The sequence below is a fragment of the Triturus cristatus genome, chromosome 12 (assembly GCF_964204655.1).
Source record: "Triturus cristatus chromosome 12, aTriCri1.1, whole genome shotgun sequence".
Lineage (NCBI taxonomy): Eukaryota > Metazoa > Chordata > Amphibia > Caudata > Salamandridae > Triturus > Triturus cristatus.
The window spans coordinates 652,201,037-652,214,607 of record NC_140595.1 but is presented as its reverse complement, the minus strand read 5'-3'; positions in this window follow the sequence as shown (position 1 = coordinate 652,214,607).

The window sequence follows — 13,571 nt, the reverse complement described above, 5'->3', positions numbered from 1 at the left end:
AGGGATGGCGGCAGCCCAGCGGGGCACACCCTCAGACGTGGATCGGCTAGGCCTCAATCCGTCGGTAGAAGGTCCATGCAGTATATCTGAAGGGCCGGTCCCCAGATGTCTAGAGCAGGTGTTATGTCAGGGCGCGGTGCTGGAATCACAGGGCATCAGCGTCGCGGGGCAATGCGGGCAGCAGCGGGAGACCGAGAACAGGCAGGGCCATGCCGCAACCAGCAGTTTCGCGCCCCCAGGCGGAATCCGCACCGCTGATATGTGGGCCGTGGATTGACCAAGCACACCGCTCACCTGACCTCCAGCCGATCACAGGAGCGCAGTGGCGGTGCTCCACAGGACCATGGCAGCATTAGGAGAGCGCCGAAGGCCCACGGCGCCCTCTCCGGCCGCAGCCGCCACCAGGTTCAGCGGGACACCGAGGTGCACACGCCAGCCACGCATCCAGGCCATGCGCTGCCGATAACTGCAGCGGCTCAGATCTTGCAATCCTATGGCACCAGACCGGACCAAGACCCCTCAGCGGAATCAGCAGGCAGCGGGGAATTTCCTGGTCATCGAAGCACTGCCCATTCGAGCATTTGAAGCAGCTAATATTGCCGGATTGTTACGGTGGATGGCAGAGCTCGTTTACCGAGCGGCCATCTTGAAGCCGGGGAAAGCTCGGCTCCCCGACCAATGAGTAATAATTATATATGCAAACACAAGGAGATGATGAGCAGAGCACTGAAACTTTTCAGACACTCACCCTCAGTCGCAGATCTGGGTTGAATCCATCATCGTTCTTTAACTCACTTCGCCACCCCAATTCAGACCCAGCCATATGCAAAACGGTCTTGACCCTGTGCCTCACAGGAACAGTGCAGACCGATCTACCAAGCCAGGTCTTCCCTGCACAGGAAACAAGTATCTTTGGACCGGTTTCGGGGTAACATCCCTCAGCCAGGCTAGTTCGAATCCAGTGGCAAAGTGAGCAAGGGACCCACGTCTTGGCATACCCTGCCAACTTAGGGTGAACAAAGCAAACACAAGGAGATGATGGGTGGAGTGCTGAAACTTTTCAGACAGTCACCAAAGTCTCAGATATGGGTTAAGTCCATCATCGCTCTTTAGCTCACTTCGCCACCCCAGTTCAGACCCAGCCATATGCAAATCAGTCTTGACCCTGAGACTCATGGGAACAGTCCAGACCGAACTACCAAGCCAGGTCTTCCATGGACCGGAAACAAGCATCCTGGGACAGGTTTTGGGGTAACAACCCTCATCTGTCTAGCAAGCTTGAATCCAGTGGAAAAGTGAGCGAGAGACCCACATCTGGGCATACCCTGCCAATTTAGGGAGAACAAAGCAGGATGCTTGTTTCCGGTCCAGGGAAGACATGACTTGCTGTTCAGGCTGGCCTGTTCCCATGACGCACAGGGCCAAGACTGATTTGCATATCGCTGAATCTGAACTGGAGTGGCGAAGTGAACTAAAGAATGATGATGGATTCAACCCAGATCTGTGACTGGGGGTGAGTGTCTGAAAAGTTTCAGCGCTCTGTCCATAATCTCCTTGTGTTTGCTTTGTGCACCCTAAGTTGGCAGGGTATGCCTAGACGTGGCTCCCTTGCTCACTTTGCCACTGGACTCAAGCTAGCTTGGATGATATGGGGTGTTACCCCGAAACTGGTCCCAGGATGCTTGTTTCTGGTCCAGGGAAGACATGGCTTGGCAGTTCGGGCTGGACTGTTCCCATAAGGCACAGGATCAAGACTGAGTTGCACATAGCTGGATCTGAACAGAGGTGGTGAAGTAAGCTAAAGAATGATGATGGATTCAACCCAGATCTGTGACTGGGGGTGAGTGTGTGAAAAGTTTTGGCGCTCTGTCCATCATCTCCTTGTGTTTTCTTTGTGCACCCTAAACTGGCAGGGTATGCCTAGATGTGGGTCCCTTGCTCACTTTGCCACTGGATTCAAGCTAGCCTTTCTGATGAGGGGTGTTACCCCGAAACCAGTCCCAGGATGCTTGTTTCCGGTTCAGGGAATACCTGGCTTGGCAGTTTGGGCTGGACTGTTCTCAAGAGGCACAGGGTCATGACTGATTTGCACATATCTGGGTCTGAACAGAGGTGGCGAAGTGAGCTAAAGAACGATGATGGATTCAACCCAGATCTGTGACTAGGGGTGAGTGTTTGAATAGTTTCAAGGATCTGTCCATCATCTCCTTGTGTTTGCTTTGTGCGTTATAAGTTGGCAGGATATGCCCAGATGTGGGTCCCTTGCTCACTTTGCCACTGGACTCAAGCTAGCCTGGATGATGAGGGGTGTTATCCTGAAACTGGTTCCAGGATGCTTGTTTCTAGTCCAGGGAAGACATGGCTTGGCAGTTTGGGCTGGACTGTTCCCATGAGGCACAGGGTCAAGACTGAGCTGCACATAGCTGGGTCTGAACAGAGGTGGTGAAGTAAGCTAAACAAGTATGCTGTTTTCAACCCAGATCTGTGACTGTGGGTGAGTGTCTGAAAAGTTTCAGCGCTCTGTCCATCATCTCCTTGTGTTTGCTTTGTGCGCCCTAAATTGGCTGGGTATGCTCAGACATGGGTCCCTTGCTCACTTTGCCACTGGACACAAGCTAGCCTGGCTGATGAGGGGTGTTACTCCGAAACTGGTCCCAGGATGCTTGTTTCCAGTCCAGGGAGGCATGGCTTGGCAGTTCGGGCTGGACTGTTCCCATGAGGCACAGGGCCAAGACTGATTTGCATGTAGCTGTGTCTGAACTGGGGTGGCGAAGTGAGCTAAAGAATGATGATGGATTCAACCCAGATCTGTGACTGGGGATTAGCGTCTGAAAAGTTCCAGTGCTCCGTCCATCATCTCCTTGTGTTTGCTTTGTTCACACTAAGTTGGCAGGGTATGCCTACACGTGGGTCCCTTGCTCACTTTGCCACTGGACTCAAGCTAGCCTGGCTGATGAGGGGTGTTACCCCAAAACTGGTGCCAGGATGCTTGTTTCCGGTCCAGGAAAGACATGGCTTGGCAGTTCGGGCTGGACTGTACCCATGAGGCACAGGGCCAAGACTGATTTGCATGTAGCTGTGTCTGAACTGGGGTGGCGAAGTGAGCTAAAGAATGATGATGGATTCAACCCAGATCTGTGACTGGGGATGAGTGTCTGAAATGTTTCAGTGCTCCAGTTCATCGCCTTGTGTTTGCTTAATAATTACATATCTCAGGCTTCGAATACCTCTCTGAAATCCTTCATTTATTGTATTTACTGCTTAAAATTCATAACCTCTGCTGTTTTGTGTAAAGTAATATAGAAATGTATTAATACATGCCCATTTTCATTTGTTGTTTATAATATGTACCAAAAATCATCACATCATACAACATGTCAGAGTGGTAAACTACTGTGAAGTATTAAATGCATTTTATATGAATTTACATTTTTTTTGCATGATTGCTTTCTTTATTGACTTCGTAGTATTTGCAAGTACAATTTCTTACTTTTGTGACTATTCCCTATTTGTGAATGCTTAGTAAATTGGTGATTCACAATTTAGGAATCAAAATTCAAATCCGTATTTTGTCATTTACGAAACTATTCAATTTGTTATGCATTTTTTAGACTGACTCAATATATGTCGTTTCTACATCGCAACATGATGTTTTGCCTCTCACAAACCAGTTTAAGACTGGTTGGTCTATCGCAAAAGTATGTACTTTTGGCGCCAAATTTTGTTCTTTCGCATGGCTGCCGTGGAACTTGGAATTTACGGGTTTCAATTTGAGCACTAACTTTTAGCAAATTCAGTTTTATAAAAAAATATTTTGACCTATGTACTTTTTGGTACACGATACTGAATCGTAGGGGGTTGCAATTCGACCTACCTTGCTTTAAAAAAATTTTTTTTTTTTTTTGTAAAGCGTCCTGTTTGCTTCAAAGGAACATAGGATTCGTTTAAATAAATAAGACCTGTTTTACAAACTTTTTAAAGACTGGGACGTTGGTCCATGGGAGAACTCCACACACATAAGTAAATAGTTTGCGGAGTCGTAAAACTCTGCATGCAGCTTGTGAATACAAAAAAGTAGTAACCTTACACATAAGTGTACGTTTACCTTTGTGAATCAGGTACACAGGCATCAAGATAGATTGCAACTTTCATTTAACAGTGTTTCAGAAGACTACCTTTTACAAAATGCTCCTCGGTCCCCTTGGACACTTGAACATGAACGACTCATGATTTCGTTCATTTGGCTGTTAACATCAAAGTATGTCAATTAGAAAAGTATGTTAAAAAATAACAATCGACATTATTTTTAATCTTCTTTTTTCCCCGCCAGAGTTGATCTAGCATTGATGTGCTGTTAAAAATAAACGAACACTTTCCTCACATCTGCTCCAGATTTGCATCTCAGAAATTATAGAAGTTCGTTATGCAGGATTACATGGCAACTGTGGGGAGCCTGGGATATGGGAGTGATTGATGCCCGGTCTGCGAGATGTGAGATCCGTACAGGAAATTGTGTGGCACGCCCAACCTGACACTCAGAATTAAATATTATATTTGTATAGCTGAATTGTACCGTTTTTATTTTTTAAATCTGGCATGGGGAGACATGTGTGGAGGAGATCTGGGAATGAGGAAACTGAATAACTGTTCAGCATTAGGCTCATCGGGAGCAGGGCATTAACAGGCTAGGGTGCATAGTCCAATAGAGCCCTCATATAAAGGTTAAAGCTCGTTAAATATGGTTCATAGGACAGATATATTCTGCGAGATGTCATACAGCATTAAGTATCAAAAGACTACGAGGCAAATCTTTTATTGATAACCTGATGCCTGATCAGAGGATAGGAGAGAAGGGAACTTTTAAAGTTATTTCCCAGCACTTTTTTGTTATCTATTTTTTGGGCAAAAAATTATTTTAACTCGAATTAGAGTTACATATTTCCAGAGGGCTCTTGTGAACATGAATAATGAAATGTGTGAAAGGGTATGTTGCTGTTCCTCTTTATTACTACAAAAGCTCTTTTTACAGACCACAGGTCATGAGGGTATATCCCAGCCAGTCCTGGATTTTTAGCCAACATCACTAAACATACATTTATTTGAATGCTGAAACATACAATTTTCAAGTGAAACTACATGTCCCAGCATGCTTCTGATCTCTTTCTAAGTGCCCTGAAAGTTGTAAAATTGGGCACAAATGGTATTTGTGACCGGTCTGGGGCAAATTGTGCTTAGTTTTATAATTTCGGTACTCAAGCTTTCCCCCAGGTGCGTTCATTACGTGGGTACAACTGCGTGTTAAGGTTAATACCATGAGGGAAATCCGGCGGCAAGGACCGTTTCACACATTTTATGGAAAACTCTCCTGAGCAGGTGCAAAAAACTGACCTAATACTATGTCCTACTGATATCTCCCAAGGTGTTTTGGGCGCAAAATTTGCTTGCAAGTGAATGAGACAGTGAGGTTTGTGCTAAAATCAGGAAGGGGTCAGTGGCGTAGCTTTCATTGGTGCAGCAGGTGCAGTGACACCGGGACCCAGAGAACTGAGGGCCCGTTGAACCCTGATTGTTCCTGTATTTTACAATTCAAACAGCATCCATGAGACCCTTTCGCTTCCTTTGCAAGTGGGCCCATGACAACTTGCTACGGTACTGGAAGGGGTGGTAGTCTCCTGACTTGGGGCTAGTTAACAGCAGGGCAATCATTTGTAGGAATTCTTCGAATAAAAACAACTGTCAGAGCTCTTTCAAATACCAGCTTTGAAACAAATGCAATGTATTGCACGCAAAGCACATTTTTTGTAAAGAGCAAACTAATTCTCGTTGTAGGGGGCTGTGGGTGGCCCTGGTTTGTTCTTTCCAGGTTTACAGAACTGGAGGATTAAACAGTTATGATGCAATTACAAAATCTGTGTTAAAAATAGAAATACCTGATTTAATCCCAATGAGATTAATCGGTGTAATCACTGAGAATGGTACATGGTTAATTACTGTAAACATTATGTGATGAAAACAGTAAGGGCAAATTACCCCCTTCAGTAGTAAAGTGTACTGAGTCATGGCTTCGCATGGCTTTAATTATTAGCTGCTGCATTTAGGAAACCACAAACCAAAATGAGTTGCTTTAGTTCTTGAAATCCTCCTTGATTTACCAACCAGCCCAAGTGACTCACCATGTGCTGAGCACATGAGAAAGTGTGGTCTGAACAAATGCGAAAGAATGAATCGAAAGCTTGCACCGTGCCACTGTCCATGGGTCACAACTGACCCAGTGTCATGACAGTGACTTCCAGCCACTTCGGATTTTACAGCCAATAGTGGTAAACAGGCTGTGACACATTCTACATACAGTACAAAGTACAATTTATGTATTCGTGAAAGCACAAGCTGAGAGACAATTAAGACCTGTACAAGTGAGTGCAGAATCATTGATTGTCATGTTTAAGATAGAGACTTATGAGGGGTAGCTGAAGGTGTCAAGACTGGAGGAGGGCATCTTTAGCTGAAGCCAAGGGCATGAAGAAGCTGTCTCATAAAAGGAGGTGCACAAGGTAGTTCTCGAAGAGGTGAGCTTCCATTTCTTTTCTGAAGATCAGGACTGATTGCGCACGCAAGAATGGCGTCTGGCGGCATGGTGTTTGGATCTTAGGTGCGTAGCTTGATAAGGTATACTTCCTTGCTGTCTTTCCTGCACTTCTTGATGTTGTCCCTTGCAATATCTTATCTTGTCTTATGTTGAGGAAGATTGCTGAGATGGTAGGGTTTCCCCCCACTAAGATGATCCAGTGGCCATTGCACATAATGCAGCAGGGTTTGATGATAATGGAGAGGCAGCGAGGATAACAAATGCAGCTCCTCTATGGTGATTCTGATGATATTGGATTTGCTTAGTCATTCACAAAGGCAGAACAGGGTGTTAAGAAGGCCCTTCAGGGTTGACGGAGCCTGCCTGGCGCGAACATGTCGGCGTCTTAAGTGAGCTCCTTCGACCGCCACAATTATCCTTCATTATCCTGAACCATAACTACATCTATATGCCCCTAGACATCTGATCCCGTGGCCCTGACAGGTTTTGTTAAGATCAGGAGTCTGGAACAAAAATCGAAGCACCGCAGGCAGTAACCGACAGCCGCTGCAAACACACGGGCCGAAGAGAGACTGGGCCAACGGAAGCTGTGGGGGCCGCAGGAGCCTGTTGGACCGAGAGACCGATACCACAGCAGTGGCCGACAGACACACCCGAACCGCTGCCTGAGAAAGGTTGGAAGGTGCACTGGAGGGAGAATCATCATGGATCTGAGTATATACTTTGGCAGAGCCGAGTGCACGGCACCGGAAGCCTGTGAGCCTACTGCCTGGAGCCGGTGAGTGGGGGCATAGACGGCTGTGAAGAACAGAGCGGTGCTGTGTCGCAGGCCCGCTGGAGAGCAACCCTTAGTAAGGCAAGCCGTGCGATCTGGATGGTGACGACCTCCTCCCCAATGACTTACTAACTGGCTGGGGCCGGGCTGCCAGGGTCGCTGCAACACACACAGAGTGGGCACTGCCAGCAGCAAAGCTTCAGGAGTTAATTGAAGCTTGCAGACACTGCTGATCAGTGCTGTATGCGCTACGGCGGCCTTTACCTCGAATTCCTGTGGCAGAACTCCTACTCCAACTACTGGAAAACTTTTTCTGCAGCACAGACCACAATATACATATAACATCTCGAAAGCACTGAGACACGCTACATATACATGTCACTGTGGCAGATTGGCCGCTCCTGTGAGCAAATAGTGGGGCAGGAGCACATTATGACAAATATTAGAGCTGCATGTGCATGCAAAGACCGCTAGGAGGAGTAGAGTGGACTGCAATCAGCTTCACGCCCACAAGGTCGCTTTCTCCAGCAAGCCTGAAAACCCCACCAAACTACAGGAAAGGCATCAACGGGCCGTCATACCAATTATAGTGCATCATTGGAAAGGAAACATCCACCTCTAACTCACTCCTCACTAAGAACATAGGGACGGCAGGTAAAATACAATTAAAGCTGCAATTTGAACAATGTATGCCCCTGGGGCTAAGAAGCGAAAATCAGGAGATGTTGGGTGCAGACACACCGTCCCAGGAAGTGGAACTTGGAGGAGACCTGCGCTAAATCCTAAGCGCAATACAAGTTACTCTAACTGCTATTGATGGGAAATTGGATGCTCTGACATATTGCGTTAATAGAATGCTGGACAGAATAGATAAGCATGCAGAGCGACTCAACCCAATGGAATGCAGGGTGTCTGACACCGAAGATGTTCTGAATACAACAACGGAGAATCAGTAAAAGATGGCGAAAGCAGTAGCATCACTCCAGGCCAAAGCCGAGGATTTGGAGGCACAGTCCAGGTGCAATAACCTCAGAATCACTGGAATTGCTGAAACTACAAACATAGGTAATTTGGAGCAATTCATAGAAAAGCTACATGTTGACTTGTTATCGAAGGAAGCCTTCTATGAAATATTTATAGTAGAACGAGCACATAGATCGCTTGCACCACAGTTGCCTCCTGGGGCGAGGCACCATCCATTATTGCGAGGATTCTCAACCATAGAGACCGGGAATTGGCATTGAGTCGCTTCAGGGAATTGCAGAGCCTCAGATTTGAGAATGGGGAGATCTCTATCTACCCGGACTTCACGGCACAGGTTCAAGAGGCGCAAAATAAATTCCTGCCAATGAAAATTAAGCTCCCAAAAATGAACACCACATACGCTATGCTGTATCTGCCTCGCCTTAAGATGACAATAGATTGGAAAATCTACAGCAGTTCCTACTGCAGCTGGAGGGAGCAAGCACCCGACGGAATTCGCCCAGAGGGGAAGCAGACGAACAAGACCGTAGTTCAGGATTAAATGACCCTGCTTAATAATATAAAGTGAAACTTGGTCCCACATTAAGATGAGAATAATACATATAAGTAGAAAATCATGCCCTGACTGAAGGATGTCACAATAGGGCGGCTATGGGAAACTGTTACCTCTGCAAAATGTCTCTTTTAGCATGAAGTCCAGGGGCATCAGAAGTGTACCAATATTGCAAAGTAAAACACATAAGGCCCTTCTAATGGACACTATGACACTGAATACTGAAGATAACAGACGGTACAAAAGGGGGTGGTGATGGACGGAGCATCAGAACCAATCAAACACTCACACCCAGTCAACAGATCTGGGTTTGATCCATCACCGTTTTTTAGCCCACTCTGCCACCCCCGTTCAGACATGGCCATATGCAAATCAGTCTGACCCTGTACCTCATGGGAACAGTCCAGCCCGAACTGCCAAGCCATGCCTTCCCTGGACCGGAAACAAGCTTCCTAGGACCGGTTTCTGGCATTTCAGCCGTCTTCAGCCAGGCTTGCTTGAATCCAGTGGCAAAGTGAGCAAGGGACTCACGTCTGAGCATACCCTGCCAACTTATGGCGAACAAAGCGGTACAAAAGGGGGTGGTGATGGACGGAGCATCAGAACCAATCAAACACTCACACCCAGTCAACAGATCTGGGTTTGATCCATCACCGTTTTTTAGCCCACTCTGGCCATGTCGGAACTGGGGTGGCAGAGTGGGCTAAAGAACGGTGATGGATCAAACTCAGATCTGTTGACTGGGTGTGAGTGTTTGATTGGTTTTGATGCTCCGTCCATCACCACCCCCTTTTGAAGATAACAGACGGGCGGGCCCTGCAAGTGCCAAACAGCGGTGTCACTGGTGGGCTGTTCCGCTCCCATGGGGGCACAAAAATATGTTTCTAAAATGATAGGGGTTCAGGAAGAGGGGGAAGAGGGGAGATTTGGTTAAGAGAAAGGATTTTCTCTTACACATTTGGGGCGTTGGAGTGTGAGGTGGGTGGGCACAAGTTGGGGTTGAAAACAGTCAGTTGCTACTGGCACTAACTGACACAACACGGCTGACTAACTGCTAGGTCCGAGCAATGGGTTTCCTGCAAATCCTGAGCCATGATACTAGACTGCACTATGGAACAATCTCTTAGACCTCTGACCCAACTCAGGTGGAACATCAGGGGCTTGACCGCCATGGGGTGGAGGTAGCGTGCCTCCAGGAAACACACCTTACAAACCACGCAGAGCTAAATGTGGGCACCAGATGGGCATCCTTACGTATAGGTTCCTCCTACTCGACATATACCTGTGGGGTTTTACTGATGGTGAAGAAAGGCACCTCATTCACATTATTATATACAATCACGGACTTCTAAGGCTGGTATGTTATAATACAAGGAAACTTTAGTGGCACAATACTAACATTAGTAAATGTTTAAAGCACCAAACACTGACGATCCGGCATTTAATACACAGATATGGGTGCGACTGCATGAGCTGACACCGACAGAGGTAGTGTGGGGTGGTGATTTCAACACGTGCATTGACTCAACAGTGGACAGATCGATGAGCACTGATAGGTATGGCAAACAGGCAGCCAAGGTTCTTAGAGACGGTATGTAGAAGCTAAACTTAATTGATCACTGGAGGCTGAGGAATCCAGAAAAACGGAAGGGTACCAATTCCTCATCCACACATAACTCATGATCAAGGATAGACTATTGCTTAGCAATCCGAGGGGTCAGCACCTGGGCAGAGATGATAGAACACATGCCAAAGACATTATCCGACCACGCCCCTGTCCGCCTGGTGTTGAGACTGCCTACACATACCCCTCAAAAATGTACATGGTGCTTCCCGACGTCAGCAATGCTAGACCAGGTTTTTAGGGCTGACAAAAGACAGGCCACTTTAGAGTTTTTTGTGCACAATACAGGAACAGCGGCAAGTGCACCGACGTTGTGGGAGACCTTTAAGGCAACTTTGCGAGGGCAATGCATCAGTAAACATACTGGTGTACTGCACGACATCCACCAACAACTCACTAAGCTGGAAACTGATTTCCAGGCATTGGAAAGGGAAAATGAACAAACACTAGATACCACACTACTAGACGCTATTAGAGTAAAAATAGCTGCATATCAGGAGTTAGCAGAAAGTGAAGTAAGATTCCTTTCACGCAGACATACCACACAAAGTTATGGTGAGGGTGGCCAACAACTGACGGCGTCTACACACCAGTACCTTATAAATAACCTATATAATGCGTCTCAACACGAACAATCCAGGCAAACTGACACATATGCAGATGTCTACAGCAAACTGCAATCTACATATTATCAATTTCAAAATATTTGCAACAAACGCATTACATACTGGCACAACTACATAATTAAGGCTTAAGGGGGGACAATAAGTGTCTGTGATGGGGAGCCATACAAGCAAACTTTCTACATATCGCATGGGCCTGTCCCCCTGCACTGAGGTATTGGGAAAAGGTGATGCATATAGGGCCATATTATCAAGTACGGCAATAACATTATCGCCGCTTTAGCGGCAGGAAACTGCCACTAAAGCGCCGATAAGGGGCTTGATAATATGCCCTAGAGAATTCCAATAGAAACCCAGATTCTGGTGTGAAGGACCACAAACCTGGGCTTCTATTGGAATTCTCTAGGGCATATTATCAAGCCCCTTATTGCCGCTTTAGCATCAGTTTCCTGCCGCTAAAACACCGATAATGTTATTGCCGTTCTTGATATTATGGCCCTAAATTGCTAATACCCCACAGAAATGTTTATTAGGCCTGAATAAAACAAAAAGAATACCAAACCATAGATTCCTGGCCACAGCCCTTTTACTGGCCAAACAATGAATTGCTATGAAATGGGTAAGCAAACGAGCCCCAAACGTGAAGAACTGGATAACAGACATGATATATTGTAAGGAACAGTTAGAAACATATGCAGAGGAGCTACCAGTAGCGTTGTGTTAAAGAGACTTTTGGAGTCCATTGGTGCAATACCTACAGACACAAAATGATGTACAACCAGAGGGGGGTGTAGGATAAAGACAATTACATGATATCCATAATGCAATGAGACCATAGATGCTTTAATATGCTCTTAAACATGGGAATTATCAGTCGCGTCAAATATTTAAAGGTTTTTTTTTTCCTCATATCCCCAGAAGGTGTCTGCAATACTCAATAAGCCACGACCTTGAACTGTCCACCCTGCGGCCTCTGAATTTACCCCGGTCTGGTACCATACTGGACCATCAGCTTTATTGGTGCCTTGGTATAATCATCGGAGCGAATAATCAATGCCCAACATATATCTGGGGCAGGATCTCTGCCCACCCCTTAATTTAATCGCCAGACCTTGACAGCTGCTTTAACTCAATCTTCCACTTTTGGAGGTAGGGGATCCGTCCATTTCACACAAATTTCTCTTCTGGCGATTAAGATCAAATAAAAGAGCAGCCCTCTACGTGGTCGCTTCAGCTGCTTACTGATTTTATTGCCCCTCAAAAGAGAACAAGCATTGTAATCAAATCAATCTCTCTACCAAAAATATATTTTAAGGCAAGTTCAGTTCCCCCCCAGTAGTCCCTCAGCTTCAGGCATTCAATTTTTTTTTTTACATCTTTGGCTTCTAAACAGCCACACCTTATACATTTGGGGGAGGGTGGGGTACAAACTTTGCAATTTTAGCTGGAGTCCAATATAAACAGTTGATAGTGAAAAAGTGGTTCCTCTTCAGGTTGGCGGGTTTAACAATGGCATAGAGAAGCCTCAAGGAATGATCCCACACAGTTTCAATATCTCCCTCATGGAAGATTCCATTCCATACTGAATGGGGAGGTGCTAAGTTCTTTTCTTCTGACTCCAAAAATTTCCCATACCACCTTGCAACCTCCTTATTCTTGGGTTGTGTGTCTTGAAAAGACAGTTTTAGCTCCCAGTCACCTCGAATTTCCTTTTTTAAGGCCGTAAACCAGGAGGAGAGTTGAGTAAACTTAAATCTGGACAGATCATTTCCAATCTTTGATTTTAAGATAAGCCTGGGCAAAGCACTACGCTACGCTCGCGTAGTTTGCGAAGTTCGCGCTACTTCGCACTACGCAAACTGCACGTAGCACAGTGCGAACACGCGTAGCGTAGTGTTGCGTAGTGCTGCGCTCATTTTTTGCTTGCTCGCGGTCCTCAACGTCAAGTTGGCAACCGCGAGCAAGCAAAATGACATCCCGGCGAGACTTTTTCCTTGTTCGCGATCAGCAACATCAAGTTGGCGATCGCGAGCATGGAAAATAAACCTCCCGGCGAGATTCCCAACGCGAGGAGGTCAGGTTTCTCATTGCGAGTGGTCGCGTATGCTCGCGACCGCTCGCGATGAGAAACTACCAGTTCGCGTTGAGAAAGCTGCCGCTCGAGTAAAAATCTACTCGAGCAGCATTAAACTACAGCTCGCACTGTGCAAGATGCCATTTTCAATGATTGCACAGTGCCGGTTGCTTGTCCGCACTGTGCAATCATTGAAAACGACATCTGGCACAGTGCGAACAAGGTACTACGCAGTTCGCGAAGTGCTACGCGTAGCTCGCTTAGTGCGAACTGCACTTTGCGTAGCTTCGCGAAGTGCTACTTTGCGAACTACGCCCAGGGTTATTTTAAGACTTCGCACGGATACAGTCCC